Genomic DNA, 19,249 nt, shown 5'->3' on the forward strand with positions numbered 1-19,249 from the left:
TGAGGAATTTGGGTTCTTGATGAGTTTAGCTAGAGCTTCATTCTAGATCTCATCTTTGCTATGTTTATGCAGGTGGTGGAGAATGCAAAAATCTATGGTAGGAACGATATGGATTTTTTAATACAAATAAATCCGGTCTTTTTTTAATGGTTGTAGAGAGTTCTATATTACAACAGTTCTTTTAGTTCTTTTAACAGTATATATAGATATAGACCCATGTCTTACATATGACATTTTCCTTCTGAAGAGCTTGGATTCCAGAAATGCATCTATGCTATATTTCAATTCTCTTGGTTGTTAATACGAAAAAACTGTCTTTCTTTATATTTCCTTTTACTTTTTTCTTTTTCTTTTTATTTTTGCTGATAGATTGTTGTAGCTTTTTTTTTAATTCTTTTTTCCTCTCTCTCTCTCTCTCTCTCTCTCTCTTTTTTGTTTTAGGTTGTTGCAGCTTCATCTTCCCATGAATCAATCCCTATGGTAGATTGGATTGGCCAATTAGAGGTCGGATCTCTACACTCTCTTCTTCATTTTTCTTACCTCTATTCTTTGCAAATGGAAGCTTGTTGGGTTAGAAATGAGACATGACCATGAAATTTTAAGCCCTAGTTCATGTAAGTGGGCCATTGAAAGTCATAGGATATGCTATCCAAATCACAGGAAATGTTTGAAATGTAATTAATTTATTTTTATTATTTTGATTTACAGGTTGCAAGCAGAGACAGATGATGGCTAGATGGAGGGATCTCTTTTATATGTATTCAGAACATTTTCAACATATTATTGTAAATATTATACGTTTTTTATTGTAAAGTAATATAATTTATTTAGTATTCATTTTTAATTGTGTTGTGCAACATTTTTTAGGTTTCTAAATATTTAAAAATAATTCATGTTCCTATTAAATGTAAACAATCAAATGGATTAAGAAAAAAATTAACTTGTAATCAGCACCTTTATAGGCGGCCAACAGTTTTTATTAGTGCATATTTAAAGGTTTTTCATGGTATATATCGGCGTTTCATGACATTTGAATTATGCTTGGCTTGTCGGGAGCCTTTTATTGATGCCTTGATAGATTTATACCGATGTATACCGGCACTTTGATATGTCTAAATGACGCTTCGGCAGGCTTTTTTCGACATTTCTGCATATCTTTCTCGGCGTTTTTGACAACCTTTTTGTGACGCATAAATATACTTTTATCGCCTCTTGGATATGCGTAAATTATAATCGTGAATGAAGTGTGATGACAAGGTCACAACTTCTGTAAATAGTAATTACAAAACAACACTTGAATCGGCAGTAGCCTGCAACTTTATGGCTTAGTTGTAAGCTCACAAAAGTTTCAACATGAGGTCATGGGTTCGAGTAGGCCCACATGATATGGGAACCCTAAATTTTAAATGCAATTAGCAGGTATGGCACATATAATGAGCCTTTGTACCATAGACATCCAAGATAACTTTTAAATTAATGTATTTTAATACTTTGATTATTTAAAGGTTCACTACACCAAAAATACCGTTTAGGAACGACACTGTATCTTGGTTCCGAAACAGTTCTAAACTTTTAAGCCATTCCAAAACAGAAAAAAGCCCTATTTCCACCGCAGCCGCACCCAATCTCTCTCTCTCTCTCTCTCTCTCTCTCTCTCTCTCTCCCTCTCCCTCACTGCTTCAATCCCTCCCTCCCTCTCTCTCTCTCCGCTCCCTCACTCCCCCCTCCCTCTTGATCTCTCTCCCTATCGCTCTCCTCTCCCTCCCTCTCCTGCTCCCTCACTCCCTCCCTCTGATCTCTTTCCATTTCTCTCTCTCCCGCTCCCTCACTCCTAATCTCTGTCCATCTCAATCTCTGTAGCTGCAGAAGATCGTAGATCGATTGACCTTCACCCCATCCACTTGTTTTCGAGCAGATTTTCTATTGTTCAACCGCTTTTGAGGTGATGAATCTTTGATCTCGAATTCCATTTTCATGAAATAGGGTTTCGATTGTAGATCTCGGATCCCATTTTGGAGGTTAGCTTAAGGCCCATATCTTAGCCCGTACCATTCCGTAGACCCCTGCGATCCTCCCTGTCCAATTTTGGTAATCTGACGACGCGTAAATAGCATTTGTGCATGACCCTGAGTCGCACCCTGTCAACCCGAGACATGTACCTTATCGATCGCGCCATCGCAGCGACTCCAATGCCGCGACTTGCACACCAATGCGATAACCAAGCTAGGAGTTGTGGGCCCGCATATATTTTAAAAAAATGCTGTGCGTTGCGAATAACAAGAGAATCTCTACCCAAACATCACATCAATCAATCAATCACATGTCAAGTACACATTCCATCTCAACCCATACCCTACCCATCCCTCTCTCACCCAAAAGTCAATGACACCCATACCTTTCCATCCCATCTCTTACACAACACCACTCCACCCATCACTCACACGTCACTCACCCATCCTTTTTCATCCCATCACCTCTCTCTCTCTTTCTCTTTCTCAATCCATTTCTCAAGCAAACTAAGAGAGAGCAATCGTCCAAGCTCTTCCCAAAGAGAACCATGTGTGGCCCACTCCCTACCACCCAATCTCCCATCTTAGCTATCTATAATTCATCAACCTTCATCAAAGAGAGAGCTTAGGATCTTAGCATTCCAAGGAGCCAAGAAGGAGCGAAATCAGTGGGTGTTCATAGCATTAGATCTTGATTTTTGATGTAAGGCCTACTTATGATGGGACCCATTTACATGTATGTGTTGTAAGTAAAGAGAGGCCCATAGTGGAGGGTTCCCTCCATCACACCACCCCTCTCTCTCTCTATCTCTCTCTTTCCCATCTTGTGACCCACCTCGATGAACGGGTTTTATCTCCACCGTCCAACCCATCTGGCCGTCTATTTTGGACAGGCTGTGGATGAAGGCAAAACACAAATTTCAGCTTGATTCAAATCAGGTGGGCCACGTACGCGTGGACCCACCTTGATGTATTATCCACGCCGTCCATCCAGGCCTCCCAGGAATGAGGCAGATGCAAATCCCAGGTGGAGCACACCATGCTATATCGTGCACGTGGGACCACCATGACGTGAGTGTTTTTATCCACGCTTCTAGTCCACTAGACGTGGGCCCTACCTTGATGTATGTATTAAATGTACGTCGTCCATTCAATTTTCTCGCTCATTTTAGGCCTTGAGTCGAAAAATGAAGCCAATCCAACTCTCTGGTAGGCCGCACCAGCAAAAAGACTATTTTAATAGTGATAAATTGTTAGGGCCCGCTTTGATGTTTTTGTACACCAAAACATATCCAATATTGGGCTCATTGGACCTGTCCCGAGCCCGGGAACCCAGTAGGCGGACTGGATCGCCCTAATGTGGGCCCCACCTTTGAAAATCCATTGCAAAATTAAAAAAAATAACCGGCAGATGCTGCTGTTGCCAGCATCCAGAGGACGCTGTAGCAAGCAGCGTCCTGCTACTTGGAATAGAGGCTGGGTCTGTGGGCCCCACCATAGGTCTCACCATGATGCATGTCGACCATCTACACCATGCATTTGATGGGTCTCGTCTTAAAAATGGGGTACGACAAAAATCAGCCGTACACGGAACTCAGGTCGTCCACACTATAAGAAGTAGCGGGGGATTGGACGTCTACCATTGAAACCCTTTTTGGGTCACAGAAGTTTTAGATAAATATGAAATTTGTTTTTCCTCTTAATTCAGGTCTTTGTGACCTTATAAACAGATGGAAAATAAACGTTATGGTCGTGGGACCCACCTGTGTGGAAACTGATTGGCTGGTGTACCACACACCGGCTATATAGTTGCTATAATGATGTCAGCAAGTTCTGTGGGACCCACCGTTGATGTATGGGTCTTATCCACACCGTCCAAATGGTTGGACAGTGGGACCCACCGTTGATGTATATGTCTATATCCACACTATCCAGCACCCTGGATGGTGGGACCCACCTCAGTGTATGTGCTGCATATTCACGTCATCCGTCCCTTGGACGTGAGGCCCACCATGATGTATGTGTTATGTACACACTATTCATCCATTTTCTAGATCATGGGCTGCTCCTTGGCCCATGTGATGCGGCCCACTTGATGTACATGAGGCCCATGTTTGAGGCCCAATGTGATGTATACCTAGCCCATGTGTTGGGGCCCATTGTGAAGTATATGAGGCCCGTGTATGAGGCCCATTATAATGAGCATGTGGCCCGTCTTTAAGGCCCATTGTGATGTACATGAGGCCCATGTGTTGGGGCCCATTGTGATGTACATGAGGCCCATGGGATGTGGCTCATTATGATGTATATGTGGCCCATGAGTGAGGCCCATGTGATGTGGCCCATTGTGATGTGTATTAGGCCCATGTGATGCGGCCCATTGTGATGAGTAAGGCACATGTGATACGACCCATTGTGATGTATCTTAGGTCCATGTGATGCGACCCATTGTGAAGTGTATTAGGCACATGTGATGCGGCCCATTGTAATATATTTGAGGCCTAAGTATGAGGCCCAATGTGATCTATATGAGGCCCATGAGTGAGGCTCAATGCGATATATATAAAGCCCTTGTGTGAGGCCTAAGGTGATGTATATGAGGCCCATTGCAATGTGTGATTCCACCAGGATGTATGTAATGATGTTTATGATGCCCATCCATGTTCCTTGTTGATATTAAATGGGCCATGCGTTGGGAACAATGATGGTTTAATGTTCACATTGTAAGAGCAATGATGGTTAAATGTCCACATTGTAACTCTCCTAGGGCCTGTTGTTAGGCCCATCCTCATCTCCCCTTAATAGGCTAATCTAAACCGTTGGGCCCCCATTGATGATTATATTACCCATCTTTCCCTTGATTAGGCTATCCTAATCCGTTGGATCCCCGTTTGATAATGATGCTTTTTGCCATACCCTGTAGGACCACCTAAGCCTTAGAGCCCATCTTGTGTTCGTACTGAGCCTTCCATAGGGAATGTGGCCCACCTAGATGCATGTGTTTGTCCAAGCTTAATGACCTAAACTCGAGGCCCACTTAGATGATGAGCAGGACCGTTTGTAGGGTTATGTAGTCCTAGATATGTGGATCCTACCAAGGGCTGCCTTATATTTGTATTAGGCCCTCATAGGAAATCCCAGTTGTCATGATAAAGGAAGTGAGGAAGCCCACTTGTCGTATGCCCACTTGTCATATACCCACTTGACTCGCCCCATGAGACATATCTTATCCTTGTATCTAGTTGCTAGGACCTTAGTGTCATGTATATATCATCACACCGTCCATTTACTTCTTTGGGACAAGTGTGAGGCCTATGCTTGACGCTAGTACATTACCTCTTACCGTATATATGAGAATATGTGGTACCAGATTTAGTATATCCTCTGCGTAGAGCCTATCTTGATGTATGGGCAAGATCCACCGTCCTTCCAGTGGACCCCGTCTTGGAATATATGATATATCAGTATCTTAAAAGGCTAATGTAGGACATGCCACGTGGACTCTTATAGTTATAGAAGAAGCATGTAGATTAGTTCATAATCTTAGTATGTGACATATCGGTGAAAGCCGATCGTGGTTGATTATTGTCTGCCTTATCTGACAATCATGCTAAGTGTACTTAGTCTAGTAGGACACATTGAGAACATGTATAGTATTACATCATGATACATTTCGATATGCATCATCTGCATGCTTATTATGAGTGATTGAACATAGCATGTGCCATTGGGCTGATTGTTTATGTGACTCCCTGAGAGACAGAGTTGCCCTACATGAGCGCATAGAACGCGAAGGTTTGATGCATGACTTGATGGTACGACTTATGCATCTCGTATTTTGTGATATGACCACCATACGCCCTAGCAACATTAGGGCCGTAGCCTCCACAGGTATATTGTGGATGGCCAGATGGGACACCGAAAATCTTTTTCTACATAGGGTGCCATAGATGTCCCTGGGTGAAAGTCCCTAAACCCTCTTTGTATCAGAGGACGCTCCAGCGTCTAGACCGAGTGGAAATATATGAGTGCATAAGGGCCGTATACTAGTAAGCCACATCTCACATTGTGTCGTGGTTGGTTGGAAGGGGCTATGGCCTTACCTGCCCGAGGGAGTAGGCAATTTTAGACTAAGTTTGACTAGCTCAAAATGGGTCCGCTATCGATGAGCCGAGCCGATATTGGTAAGCGGATAGTGAGGTCTCTTCTACTTACCCAGTTGTGCACTTGATGGGGTGGCAGGTGGCATAGAGTATACTAAACCCCGGTGATGATCCCAGAGGTACTGATATGTGGACTTATTGAGCAGGAGTTGCATACTCAGTATTTTACTCATTCATTCATTCATTCATTCATTATCCACTTGGGCTGGTGGTGCGCAACTAATTTGATATGTGTACCTTCGCAATGGCCAGGATTTCGGTTGGGCACGCGACTAACCTGAGATTAGGAGTTTACGACATTGTGTTTAGTTATCCAAATCAGGTATGGGCCAGTTTGGATAGAAGTTCCTTGTGATGGAGCCCACAACTTGCGATACTACATACTATCTCTTGACTTCATGCTCTAGCTTGATCATTTCATTTGCACTGCATATTACATTGCATCATCAGTATATGATATTTGGTTTAATATGTCTCCGCATTTCATAGCTGATCTACATTGCTTCTTCAGTATATGATATTGACTTATTATGTTTTTGCATCGCATAACCTAGATAAGACTGATGACATTTATGGACTTACCAGCATGTTTTCGCATTGCTCTGATACTACATACTTGGTACTTACCTTGCGCACAGACTTACACCACCCTCTAAGCTTTCTATAAACTAATGCACGATAGATGAATGCAGGTGGCGTTAGGTCGCAATAGCATTGAGCTTGGAGCTTGTAGCTGTCTTTTGGAGTTTTGATTTTTGATATATTTATCTCCCTTTCAGTACTGTATTCAACTGTTTATATTAGTGGATATGTGATGATGATGTTGTCTTTGTGATTTGGGTAAACTTGTGGTTATGCTTCTTACGAGATAAATGTATGTTGGAAAATTCTCCTTATAGGATCCCAGGATTGGAATCTGGCGTATGGGCGCTGGGAGCCGAGAATGGGGTACTATGGAGGCTGTTGGCACCGGATTCGGTGATCAAAAATTTTGTGAGCCCAGTTTCCGAGTTTGGGGCGTGACAGTTAGTTTTGCTGAGATTTATTTTTTGGATTGGTAAGGTGATTTTCGTATTAATGTCTGCATGTCTAGTGTTATACTCTGCCAGGAGTATCAAATAACTCCTCAAATGCGTGTGTAGAGAGAGGGTTAATATTTTCTATCTTGGAAGGAAGAATCTAATGTGATCGGCCAATTAAAACTGACATCATCTACTTCTCAAACCCATCTCTCTCTCTCTACAAAACCCAAACGAAATGCATCAACAGCAACAACGGTAGCAGCAACAATGGTGAGCTTCAACACCCTCTTCCTTTCCTGTAACATCCCGGATTTTTTACAAACTTGGAGTTAGATGTCCTTAGGCAATGGGTCATTCCTAACACCTTATTAACTTCTCAGAACTAAATCTCAAAGTCTTAAATCCCCTTTTCAACCCATTTCCTTCAAAATCTCACCTTTCACCACCTTGTTCTTCAAATTTTTTTAAATTACTTTCACATTAGACACTAATCCTAAAGTTTAAATGATGAAGAATAATAATGAAATTAAAATTTACTATGAATAGTGAATATATAAATAAATTCATTTTTTTACTATTAAAGTTTTGGAATATCATGAAATAAATAGTTTATTTGGATAGATAAGCTTCTCCTACCCCAAAATCATATATTGTACATCGTGTAACTCATTTTGGATTGAAAGATACACTTGTTTCAAATATCGAGTGACGAAACTATGTCAAATAGACTCGGGGGGCCAAACGACGCAAATTGGGGGGACCCGAGGTGGGTCCCATGCATATCTAGCACCTGGGGGGGGGGGGGGGGAGGGGGGATGGGGGGGATGACATCGCCCCTAGGGTGAGCCATCGTCCCAATGTCCAGAGGTTAGCGATGGCATCGCCGTGACGGCGAGGCCTCGCCGTCCAATGGGCCACAGCAGGCCGGGTGGCCCGTTTTCTGCCCCATTTTCTGTAATTTTCGTCCAATTTTAAAAAGTCATATCTCCCTTGTTATAACTCCGATTTAGGTGATTCAAATTAAGATTGAATCTTGATAAGTTTAGTTTCATATAAAAATAAGTAAAAAATATAATAAAAATGTTAATATAGTTAAATATAGGTCGTTGTGACAACTGTCCAAAAATCATTAGTTTGGATAGCTGCTGCTTCTAGAATTTTTAGAATTTTTATACAACACAAAATCTAATGAAATTTGGTGAAGATGAAGTATACTTGATGAAGAACTACTAAAAAAATAATTAAAATAATATACTAACTAAAAGTGTCAGAAAGGGGCATAGAACTTCCCTAGGACTATGTTCTGTCATAATTAGGGCATAATTTAGTTAAGTACTAAACTGAATAAGCAGTAGAATTAGCTTGAACTACTTTCTATACAAACTATAAGACCAAAAACCTTTAAAATCACTAACTCAACATTACTTAAAAACGTAGGAGCAATCTCAAAACCTAGCTGCTCTCGGGAGTACATTGAAACTCCGTATCGGACCTAGACCGCGCGTCGGAAGTTCGATTACCGCGAAACTATACGGTTATGACTGCCTTACTGGGCTTGATGACCGTCTAAGAAATCAAGTCCTAACAGTATCCAGAAACGCACAACTTGAGCCCGGAGCAAAGTGTGTGAGAAACGCGAATATCTTTAGAAAATGAACTCAAACTTAAGTGAATTGAGCCGTTCGCTTGCAGGCTAAATTTAAGGTTTCAGACCGTCAGATTCTGACCCAACTACACCCTCAGACTAGAGAAAATTTTCAACACATGTCAGTGTACTTGTGGCCCTGATCGAGTAACGATGACCGTTGAACTGAAACAAGTCCTCCGCGGTCGATCCACTGATCCGATTGGACCGAAATCTTAACATGGCATAAATCCAATGTCAGGAAACTTTTCCCAGACTGTATGCAGGAAATGAGTCTCCAGATGAGCTCCGTTGGCCCGAAACAGTTGACTTTTGGCTATAACCTAAGTATATCATGGCCTTGGGGCCATTACCATCAGTTCTGGGCCTATATAAGGGCCTAAACGCACCTCATTTCTATTCCATACGAAATTCCTAAACCCTAGAAGAGAGAAGAGAGAGAAGAGGATAAAAAGGTGAGGAGAAGTGAGAGAGAGTGAGGGATAGATGCCGGGATTCGTTCCTGCCACTCCACGGGCTGAATCCCTTCTCCCGTGTCGCTACACCGACGAATATGAATTCATTTATGGTTAAGAAATCCTAACCCTAATCTGTTTTAGGTGTCCAAGTAGATGAATCGACGAAATAGATAACTTATTTCCTGATTTAGGTAGCCGTTGTGCTGTAGACAAAGACGTAGTGTTCAAACTGAGCTCGGTACGGGTTTACCGGTGAAAGGTGCGGACTATAAACATTTAGGTTATAGTTTTCAAGGCTTTCAATGTCAGTTAATAATTTATGACTGACTTGATTTCTATCATGTATGCTTAGATACGATGTTTCCGCATATTACACATATATATGAACTATGTCAAAAATAATGCATTTCATGTGTTTGTTTAGATGTTTGTATGAACGTGGAATTATGATTAGTCCTTGTTATGATTGATGTTTGAGAATACATGATTGTAGTACGTGTGACAACTCCTATGTGGAAGGATTTGCTTTAATATGTGTTTTAACTGACTTATTACATATATGCGATATGTGTAGTCTAAGTGTTTGATAAAATGCCTGAATGGAAAAATGCTTGGTGCAATGTATTTAATGAGGGTGTTGAGATGAGATTCTCAATTCCTTATCTATAGTTACAGTTTCCTTTATGTAACCTATCTTACTACTATGTGATTTATGGATGGAATGCCTATGTATGATAACCTGTGTAGTCCGTGTTTGTTTGAAATGCTTAAATGAGATTGATACTGAAATTGGTTGTCACATGCTGTCTTTGACTATCACATGTGAATGCTATTGTTTGGAGTGTGATTGGGGCTACGATGTAGTCCAGGAAATCGACAATGGTTTATGATCGGTGGTCGAATGGTTTTAGCCACGTCGGACACATTCGATAAATCCAAGTCGTATGGTGATTATCGATAGTGGTTAGGCCACGCGGAATACTTATGCGCTCAATGTCGATTAATTCAACGTACACTCGTACTAGTCGAGCTTGTCAAGTAACCCGATTGACCAAATGTATGTTTATCATGTATGAACGCTACTGCTTGAATCTAAGGTACCAACTTACCAGTGAAAAGCCCGTTTAACCTTGGTACCGCGATCTACTAAGACTCATGAGCTGGGCATGGTGGTATGAGACACCGTGGTCAAGATGTCAGCCTATGCTGGGGTGACAAGCCTCCCCGTAGTGACCAGTGAGCAAACCAAACTCGTGAGCCGAATACGGTGGTATGGGACACTGTATTCAAGCTGTCGGCCTACGATCAGGTGGCGAGCCTCTCGTAGTGACCTTGAGTATACTCTAGGACTACGCTAAGGCGATGAGCCTTTCCGTAGTTACCTCGAGTATAAAATAGGCCTACCCCGGTGCAGCCTGGCTGTGGTCCCTAGTCGGGTTCGTGGCGAGCCTTCGAAAATAGACTGCCAGTTGGTAGGGCATTGGTGGTGTGACCTCGAGTGTGAGTTAAGCCTACGCTGAGGTGAGGAGCCTCCCGTAGCAACTTACAGTGTAAACTCGTGAACTTGCCTATCGTATATGATTAACTAGGATTGACGACCTTGAATGGATCATTGTTTGGGTAAATGATACGAAGGGAGGTACCTTAGCTTCCTAAACCTGCTGTATGAATAAGTCTAATTAAGAACTTGGCTAATCACGTACATGCACCGCATTTGCATGTGCCTTTGGCGTTAGAGTTGAGCACAGAGGAAGGGGTGCATGCCGCGATCGTGAGATGATGTCGCAGAGGGAGTGCAGGCGAGGGCATGCATCATTATAGGATATCATCCCTGCATTAACAAGAGTACTTAGGACATGATTGTTGTATTGCTTTATCATTACTGCTTGACTGAATTGATAACATGTTAACCTTTGCTTTATAGTTCCACAGAATTAACTAGTCATTCTCACCTGAGACGGTGTTTTAAAATACCACCCAGACTCTGGTTTAGATGCAGGTGATGGCTAGGTCTATATAGAAGAGTTGGACTTCGTAGGAGCGGAGGAAGGATTCTCCTACGTTCAACTGTCGGGCGGATCTATGTAGATCTCATAACGATGTGCAGGGACAACTGGGATACTTGTTTAGTCAAACACATTTACTTCCTGTATTTTATATGGTTAGAAACAATACATGTATATATTTAGCCCGGTTTCATACTCATACTCCAAAATTTATGAAACGTTTCCATAATTAAATGCATTTATTTCAGTCTTCCGCTTGCCAAATTACATTATCTCTGGAGTATGATATGCTGTTTTAGTATAATCCCACTCATGTTTAATGCACTAATATAGACAACATTTAAACATCATTATCTATGTTACATAAGTGATGCGTTGGAACTCGGGAGTTGAGCTTCTGCTCGACCCCCGATTTTCAGGGCATTACACTTCCCCTCCTACTAACATGCGCCTCGGGTGCATTGATGTTTTGGTTATCTCTCATTTTTCTCTTGGCAAGGTATTTCCTTCTTCTTCTTCTTCTTCTTCTTTTCTTTTTTTGTTCTTTTTCATAAGGATAGAGCTATTTTGGGTTTCTGTTATTTTGTCATGGGTGTGCAAGTAATGGGCATTTTTTCTTTGCCTTGTTATTATTATTTTAAAATATTTTGGAGGTATAAGGGTAGAGTTGTTTTGGGTGTGTCTTAATTTGTCTTGGTTTGGCTTGTTTTGGTTTGAATTTGATTCATATAGGTTATTGTATGTTGTCATCAATGTTTTGGTATCTCTCATATTTTTCTTTTGGTAAGTTATTTTCCTTTCCTTTTTTTTTTCTTTTTTTTTTTTGAATTTTTTAAAATTTCAAAAAGATAGAGCTGTTTTGGCCTTTTAGGCATTTTTTGCTTTGCCATTTTTAAAAAATGTTGTTGGAAGTTTCGATGGTGGATCTGTTTTGTTTGTGTTAATTCGTCACATGCATCTATATTTCTATGCACTCTGTAATGGATTGTTGCTATTTTCATGTGCAGGCATTTCAGCAACTCACAAGACTCAACACTGTCATGTACTACAGTCTCACAATATTGCAGATGGCTGGATTTGCTATTTTCATGTACTACCTAAAATATAGCTTATTTTCTGCTTTCTTTAATGCCATCTATATTACACATCAAAATAAATAGAAGTTGATGATGTTATGTATATGTGGGTTAATTGGGTTTTGAACAATGCTTAAGAGATCAAATATATGGAAAAACCTTGTTTTTTTATGGATTAAAATGACTCTAAATACACATGGCTCTGTTTTCTTAGATCCTTACAATGAATTTGATTTTTCTTTCTTGGTAGAACCAGTTCACTAAGCATTTAAGTGGCTTGGGAAATAGTAATTATATTAGACAAGTTCCCATTTTCTCACTTTCTCACCTCAAAATGCAAGTGAATAAGAGCCATTCTTATCTCACGTTATTACATTCAGAAGATTTGGGAGTTTGCGGGTTACCCTTTGGAGTTGGATTTTCAACCTTTCGTTAGCAGCCCGAATGACGATGACAACATGAGTTGAAACTTCCGCCTCAACCATTGAATTAACAACTGTGTGTTTGGTTTTCATTCGACTGATTTTTTTTTTTTTTTTTTAAATTTTGATGTCTTTCTTAATTTTTTGGATATTAGGGGAAATCTCTAAAAATACCCACTGTTCAACAAAATTTCTTTCATGCCAACCTTGTATTGCTACAATTGAGGTTGTGGCTAGATCAGCAGCATGGCTTGGAAGAGGCCTTTCTTGTGTTTGTGCTCAGAGAAGAGAGAATGGTGCTCATTCATCATTTGAACTAACCCCTTTACAGGTAATTTCCTACCTGTGATTTCACTACATTCAATTTTGGTTTGCTGTTCTGCTTGTGGATTCCATTCTAATTGCAATACCTGCTTAAAGCTTCAAAAAATGGGATGAGTCCCTTGCCCCAAAACATATCTCCCCCAGTTAACCAACAAGTGCATAATATGCATTACATATATTATTTTTTATCCCCTTGGTTCATGAAGAGAACATTTTGGCCACATTATTTTATGCAAACTCAAAAAAAATCTATATTTGGTACTTCTTAACTATGTAGTTTCATCTAGAAAAGAAAAAGAAAGCTTATGAGCTTGATTTGCATCATTTTTGAGCTCATTCCTTAAAATGAGTTGGAAAAATGGATAGACGGCATGGATAACATGGATAAAACACATACATCACGATAGGCCTCACAGAGCTTGGGCCACGTTGTGGCGGGTGCTGCAGGCAATCTGCTTCCATGACATCCACCCTGTACATCAGTTTCACCACCTCGTGTTAGGATATGAGCCCAAAAATGACTGGATCCAAAACTCAAGTAGGCCATGCCAAATTAAACAATGGAGATTGAGCACCCACCATTGAAACCTTCATTGGCGAAAACTGATGGACAGGGTAGATGTCATGTGGACATGTTGGTGGGACTGTTATGTTCCCAAGGGTTTAAAGAGCCTAACTTTAGGCATTCCATTAGTCCTGTGGTTTATGGCTTAAGATCAGCAAAAAGTTGTGTTTCATCAATAATCACATACCTGATTGGTGTATGAGACTTTGTTGTGTTTCATCAGTAATCAAATACCTGATTGGTCAAAAGCTTCTCAATCACCATCTGTCAGCATTGCCTGCAATTTTCATAATCTTATGCAATCAAGTGGTTTTTTTTTTTTTTTTCCTTTTGTATGTTGCAGGTTGCATTGTTGGACAAGGGGCTATGATATTGAATTTTCAAACTTTCTATAGTCTCTTTCAATAATTCTAGCTTCTAGTGATCGCATTCACATGCTCAGCAAGAAGTCTTATTGATACAAAATCTGGAATTGCAAGTAGGGGTTTGGTTTTCTCACCCCACTCTGGGCATTTCCTGTTTGGTGAATTGAGTGAATCGCGATTCAATTCAGCTGAGCATCCAAATAGACTCAAATAGATATTATGGGTCTTGTTGATTCACACAGACTTTCTTCGTATCTCATGTATTTGGTTTTTATTATTATTGCAATAATCTCTGTTATATCCAAAAGGATCTTGTTTAATCGACGTGCTGTACAATTGCTTTCGAAATGGCTGGCCGGACCGAGATTACAAGAAACTCCATTGGCAGCCAAACGGATCTTCCTCATTCCATGTTGCAAGATTCATGTTGTTGAGTGTGCACCTTTTCTATTAGAATCCAGCCATGACTTGTATAAATTTCTGCTCATAGGCTCTTCGATGGTTCTGATTCTATCACTTGCAAAACTGGTTTATGTATCAGGAGTGGATGTTCTGATGTTTTGAGTTTCAGCTAGTGTTTTTTGTTGGCTAGGTTTCTGTATAATTTCTGTTTGATAGCAGTTGAACTATTTTAGTTAATTCTATTTTGAATTGCAGTCACTCGTATGGAGAATTCATCTTTGACCATTCTTGGGCTGATGCTTACTACAACTTTGACGCTCAACATGCCTAATTTGAATTGCAGTTACTCGTAGTTCTAGTTTTCTTCATCAGATATTTGTACACAGCATTTGTGGCTTGAATTTGTACTTTATCCATTTTCTTTTCTCTCCTTCCCTTTACTTTTTCATATTGCTTCTTAAAGATTAGTTTTTGGTTCTATAATACTTAAATTTTTGTTTTGTTGCTTTAACAGGTCGACTGGAAAGGCTTCTAGTTTCTTGACCATCGCTATTGGTGGTAGCAATGCCATGGGAATCGAAAAACCATCTGACCTTTTCATGCAGATGAGAAGATAGAAGGTCTCCGACAAGATTTGACAGTTGAAAACCAGGTAACCAGATGTTGCTTTTACTTGGAATCAATGAGACTGGTACCCATAATGATGTGGGAAGTGTCTGTTTTTATTTCTATGGAACCGAAGCTGCATGGTTCTTCTAAACATCAAATCTTCTTGTTTTGACAATGATACTGTTTCATTTATTCATTTTGATGGAGAGAGTGATAAGGATGTGTCTAAACTTGTTTCTGATTTTGACGCATACATGTCCTAGTCTGGTTTATTAAAGCTTATAGTTGTAGAGCATAACAATGATACTTAAATACCATCTTCTATGCATTCATGGTAATGAGTGGGTCTTCTTCACTGGAAAACATAGCCCATAGCACATGCATTGACTGGAACATATACCATCAGATGGCTATTAGCTGTGTAACCCATGCAAGCAAGCCTGCATGTTGAATTGGATGGTAGGCCTCATGGCATGGGTTGGCTTCTATAATGTGTTTTCATCTGCTAGATGGTGTATCATGATATACAAACAACACTTGCTTCTGTATGGTAGTCAATGCACAATGCATATTGTTTTCATGGTAGCATGACACCTTTCTCAAATTTTGATATGCTGTGCACATTCAAGCACCGTCATCTTTAATTTTTTCGATAGACTGGCATGGTTTAATTTTGATCTATAGTTTTTGTGTTCTTTAATAATATTTAATGGCAATTTGCCTGCTCTTCCAAGCAAAAGGAAGCTGCCTTAAGACCAAGTAACATAACATTGACTATGAAGTCAGTTCTTTATGAAGAAACATGCTTGAGTTGGAGCTAGGACAAGTTTCGTATATGGTTGGAATGAATTTCTTCTTTAGTTGGAATGGATTTCACCCTCATTAAATACGAACATATATGGCTTTTGTTGCTGCAGGAAACCATGGGATTCCAGTCAAGATTCTAGTACATTCAAGATTCTATATTGAAATTTGCAGATTTTGGATTCTATTGTACTCTAACATGTGGAAGTTGAATTATTTTAGATCCATTATTTTGATTTGAATGCAGACCTATTGTTCTACCTTACTTTCATTGTTATACCTTACTTTCATTAATGTGGAGCATGTATGTGCTTACAATTTTTTTTATTTTTAAAATTTTTTTTGCAATATTTGTATGCTTTGATGAAGTACCCAACCAAATCTCTATCTTTTTTGTTGATGCAAATCAGGGTGGAATTGGTCCAGCTGGCTTGTCTGCTGAGAATCTAATTGTCTGGCTGTCTTGGAAAATGATAGGATCTAATTGATGCAAATATTTTCTGTTATGATCATATTGGAAAATGATCCTGCAAATATTTGGAAGGATCCAATATGTAAATCTTTTCTGTTATGATCATATCCAAGGGAGCTGCTTGCATGTCTGGCTGTCTGCTTGTTTCTTTTTGCCAATTGTCTTTATTTGATGGAAGTGGTGTTCATGTATGTAGGGTAGTTGTGCTACACCAAATAGAAATAAGCTCTTACTTTTATAGAAAAAGCTACGTTTTAATTAGAGATTGTTTTAATATATAAGCTCTTGCGTTTACAGTAGTTTGGGTCAAGTACTCACGCTAGCAGGAATGACGTAGAGAATGGTAGTGAATGAAAATTTATTTTTCTTTTATGGTTTCTCTGTTGGCATCCTTATGTATGGTATGAGATATGTGGATGATATTTTCAAACTATAGCACGGTGATATTGATGTGTTATATATTTTTTTTTTGGTGGATGATATTTGCAATTAGGTGGCTTCCTTACGTATGGTACAAGAATCTCCACGCTCTTCCCGCAAATTGCAGCAGGATTCTCATGGCCCTTCTTCCATTCATGGAGATTCACCTCCACTCTCGGCATCCACATCTTCCATTGCCCAGTAATCAGAGCCCTTGAATCGCTTGTAGTTTGGGATCTCCGATCATAGCCATCAAAATTCCATTCCTCAGATGGCTCGATATTTCTGCTTTCAGAGATTGAATTGCCTGGATTCGTTGTTTTTTTTTTTAAGGATGAGGCAGGGATCGTCGCAAAGCTGTCAGAGTGCATCGCTTCTCATGGAGGGAATATACAGCGCGTTGATGTTTTTGTTCCTGAAAACAAGCAGGTCTTCTGACAGTAATCTGCTTCCAATAGCTGTTCTCTGTTGATCCACCATGCTGGCTTGACAGATTGTTTAAAGTTTTTTCTGTTCTGATTTCTGATATGAATCATAAACCTTGTGTATGGATATATCAATTCTATTCCTAGTATATTTATTTGTGATTTTTTGTTTGATACCTCAAACCCCGTACTTGCCGTTTTGGGTTAGGTTTTTGGGCTTTGGCCGCTTTGGAGCAGCTCCTGTATTTTTACTTTCTCACTGTGTTTACATTTTTTCTCTTTGGTTTCGTTCTTTCCGTGCTTTGCTTTTCCTCTTTCCTTCAATAAAGGTACCATCTTTCAAAAAAAAAAAAGAAAAAGAAGTAGAAGCAGATTTTCTTTGATCCATGCTTAAATAGTTCTAATGGGGATATGAAGTGGGTCTGGCTGCTGTCTCAATGAATCTGAGTGAAATGTTTGTATTAATTTTGAAGTTCTTAATATCTGTTACAATTCTACATTGGTTCATTTATGCAAGTAACCTGGTTGATAACTGTGCATTTTCAGATTAAGATGTACTGGTTCCTCTTTCCTTCAATATCTGTTACAATTCTACATCTGTTACCTTCCCGTTGAGCAGGCCATGGCCCTTATGCTGACTACTCCATCAGTTTCTCCTATACTTGAGAATTTAACATACATTACAGAAGAAACTCCAATTAGTCCTCCACCATTTGAACGCTCTCCTTTTGGTGGATATCCATCTCTGCAACAGAGGAATGATTCTTTTGATATAAAAGAGTCCATGAGTGTACACTGTGGGTATCATTTATATCTCCTTATTAAATGTTTTATGATTTTTTTTAAGTGTTCAAGTTTTTCTACACATTTTGTCATTAGATTTGTGAAAGGATTAATGATGTTGATATTCTTGAAATGGAGCAATGCCGTGGAATAGTTGTTGCATCAGCTGTATTTGGTACTGATGTGAGCATTAGAAGTCTTCTTCTTTATTTATTTATTTTATTCTTGTTAATATGTGTTCCTTGTATTGTTTGGTTGTCTTCAAGCGTGTGTAAATTTTAGACTCCAGATTAGATTGTGGTCTAGAAGCAGTCTAGTTGTGTACAAAGCATGCAATTGCCGAATATAGTTAATGACTAAATCTTTATAGCGTTACTGTATGCAGCAGCAATGTATATAGTAATCACGCAAGATTGAAAAATCACATTGGATGTTGCCCAATATGGTACTAGATTGGATGGTTATTTATAACTGCTGTAGAAAAGGTGGGAATCATGCAGTAAATGGGAAAGTAATAGAATCTTTCAAAAAAAAAAGTTTTTTTATTTTGTTTGTACTTATTGCCTTTAAGGAGTAATGGTGCTTTAAATGATTTCTAACACTAGAATGCTATAGCTCAAGCATAAACTGAATTGTCCCTGTTCATATCAGTGGCGTCATCCTCTTGCGACGTGTCTTCGGAAGTCTTTGTTTGGACAGTTTATTCCCTATCTGCTTCATTTAGATCATTGGGCTTACCATGATCCTGAACCTATTTATTTATTTCATTACCATATTTCAACCATATAACGATCTCCTAAGTTATATTCTATTGTTTAACAGGATGCCCTCGCATCTAAAAGTTTTGAAGTTTCAAGGCTAGAGCGCCAAGAAAAAGAGGGCCTGCTACAAAACAACATGAATACGGCTCTTATCAATGGGCATTTCAGAGAGCAATGCTTAAAGTCTAGCATGGAGCGTCTTCATAAAGAGGTATGCTTATACTTTTATGTTTTTCTTATAGCTATAGAGGAATGCCGTTATGAAGGAAAATTGAGCAGTAGTCCCCATTCAACTAGCAAAAAGTGGATAGCATTTGCCTAATCACTAAATTTTTTGCATTTGGCCCATCCATGTACATGTTGGAATCTCTATGTGTGCCTGCAGTGCACACCTCAATGTAGTTGGTTATCTTATGTTTATGCTTAGTGCGAATATGTTTAGTCTTTTTATAATCTTTATCAATAAGGAGGTTAGTCAGCTGCTTTGTATGATTATGAAGATTAGACACAAGTCTCTC

The 19,249-nt window shown here is 39.6% G+C and overlaps 2 long non-coding RNA genes across 3 annotated transcripts; both read left to right on the top strand.

The window, feature by feature from the left end:
• The first annotated feature begins 428 nt into the window (after nucleotides 1-428).
• LOC131255706 (uncharacterized) lies at nucleotides 429-857 on the top strand. Its single transcript, XR_009176311.1, has 2 exons — nucleotides 429-504; nucleotides 709-857. It is a non-coding gene; the product is annotated as an uncharacterized LOC131255706 (long non-coding RNA).
• An 11,341-nt stretch (nucleotides 858-12,198) lies between these two features.
• LOC131253374 (uncharacterized) lies at nucleotides 12,199-15,676 on the top strand. Of its 2 annotated transcripts, XR_009175126.1 has the most exons (3): nucleotides 12,208-13,132; nucleotides 14,034-14,525; nucleotides 14,972-15,676. It is a non-coding gene; the product is annotated as an uncharacterized LOC131253374 (long non-coding RNA). The 2 variants fall into 2 exon arrangements; XR_009175125.1 differs by lacking the exon at nucleotides 14,034-14,525 and having other exon boundaries at nucleotides 12,199-13,132.
• Nucleotides 15,677-19,249: the final 3,573 nt, after the last annotated feature.

This window comes from Magnolia sinica, chromosome 1, assembly GCF_029962835.1.
Source record: "Magnolia sinica isolate HGM2019 chromosome 1, MsV1, whole genome shotgun sequence".
NCBI classification, from domain to species: Eukaryota; Viridiplantae; Streptophyta; class Magnoliopsida; order Magnoliales; family Magnoliaceae; genus Magnolia; species Magnolia sinica.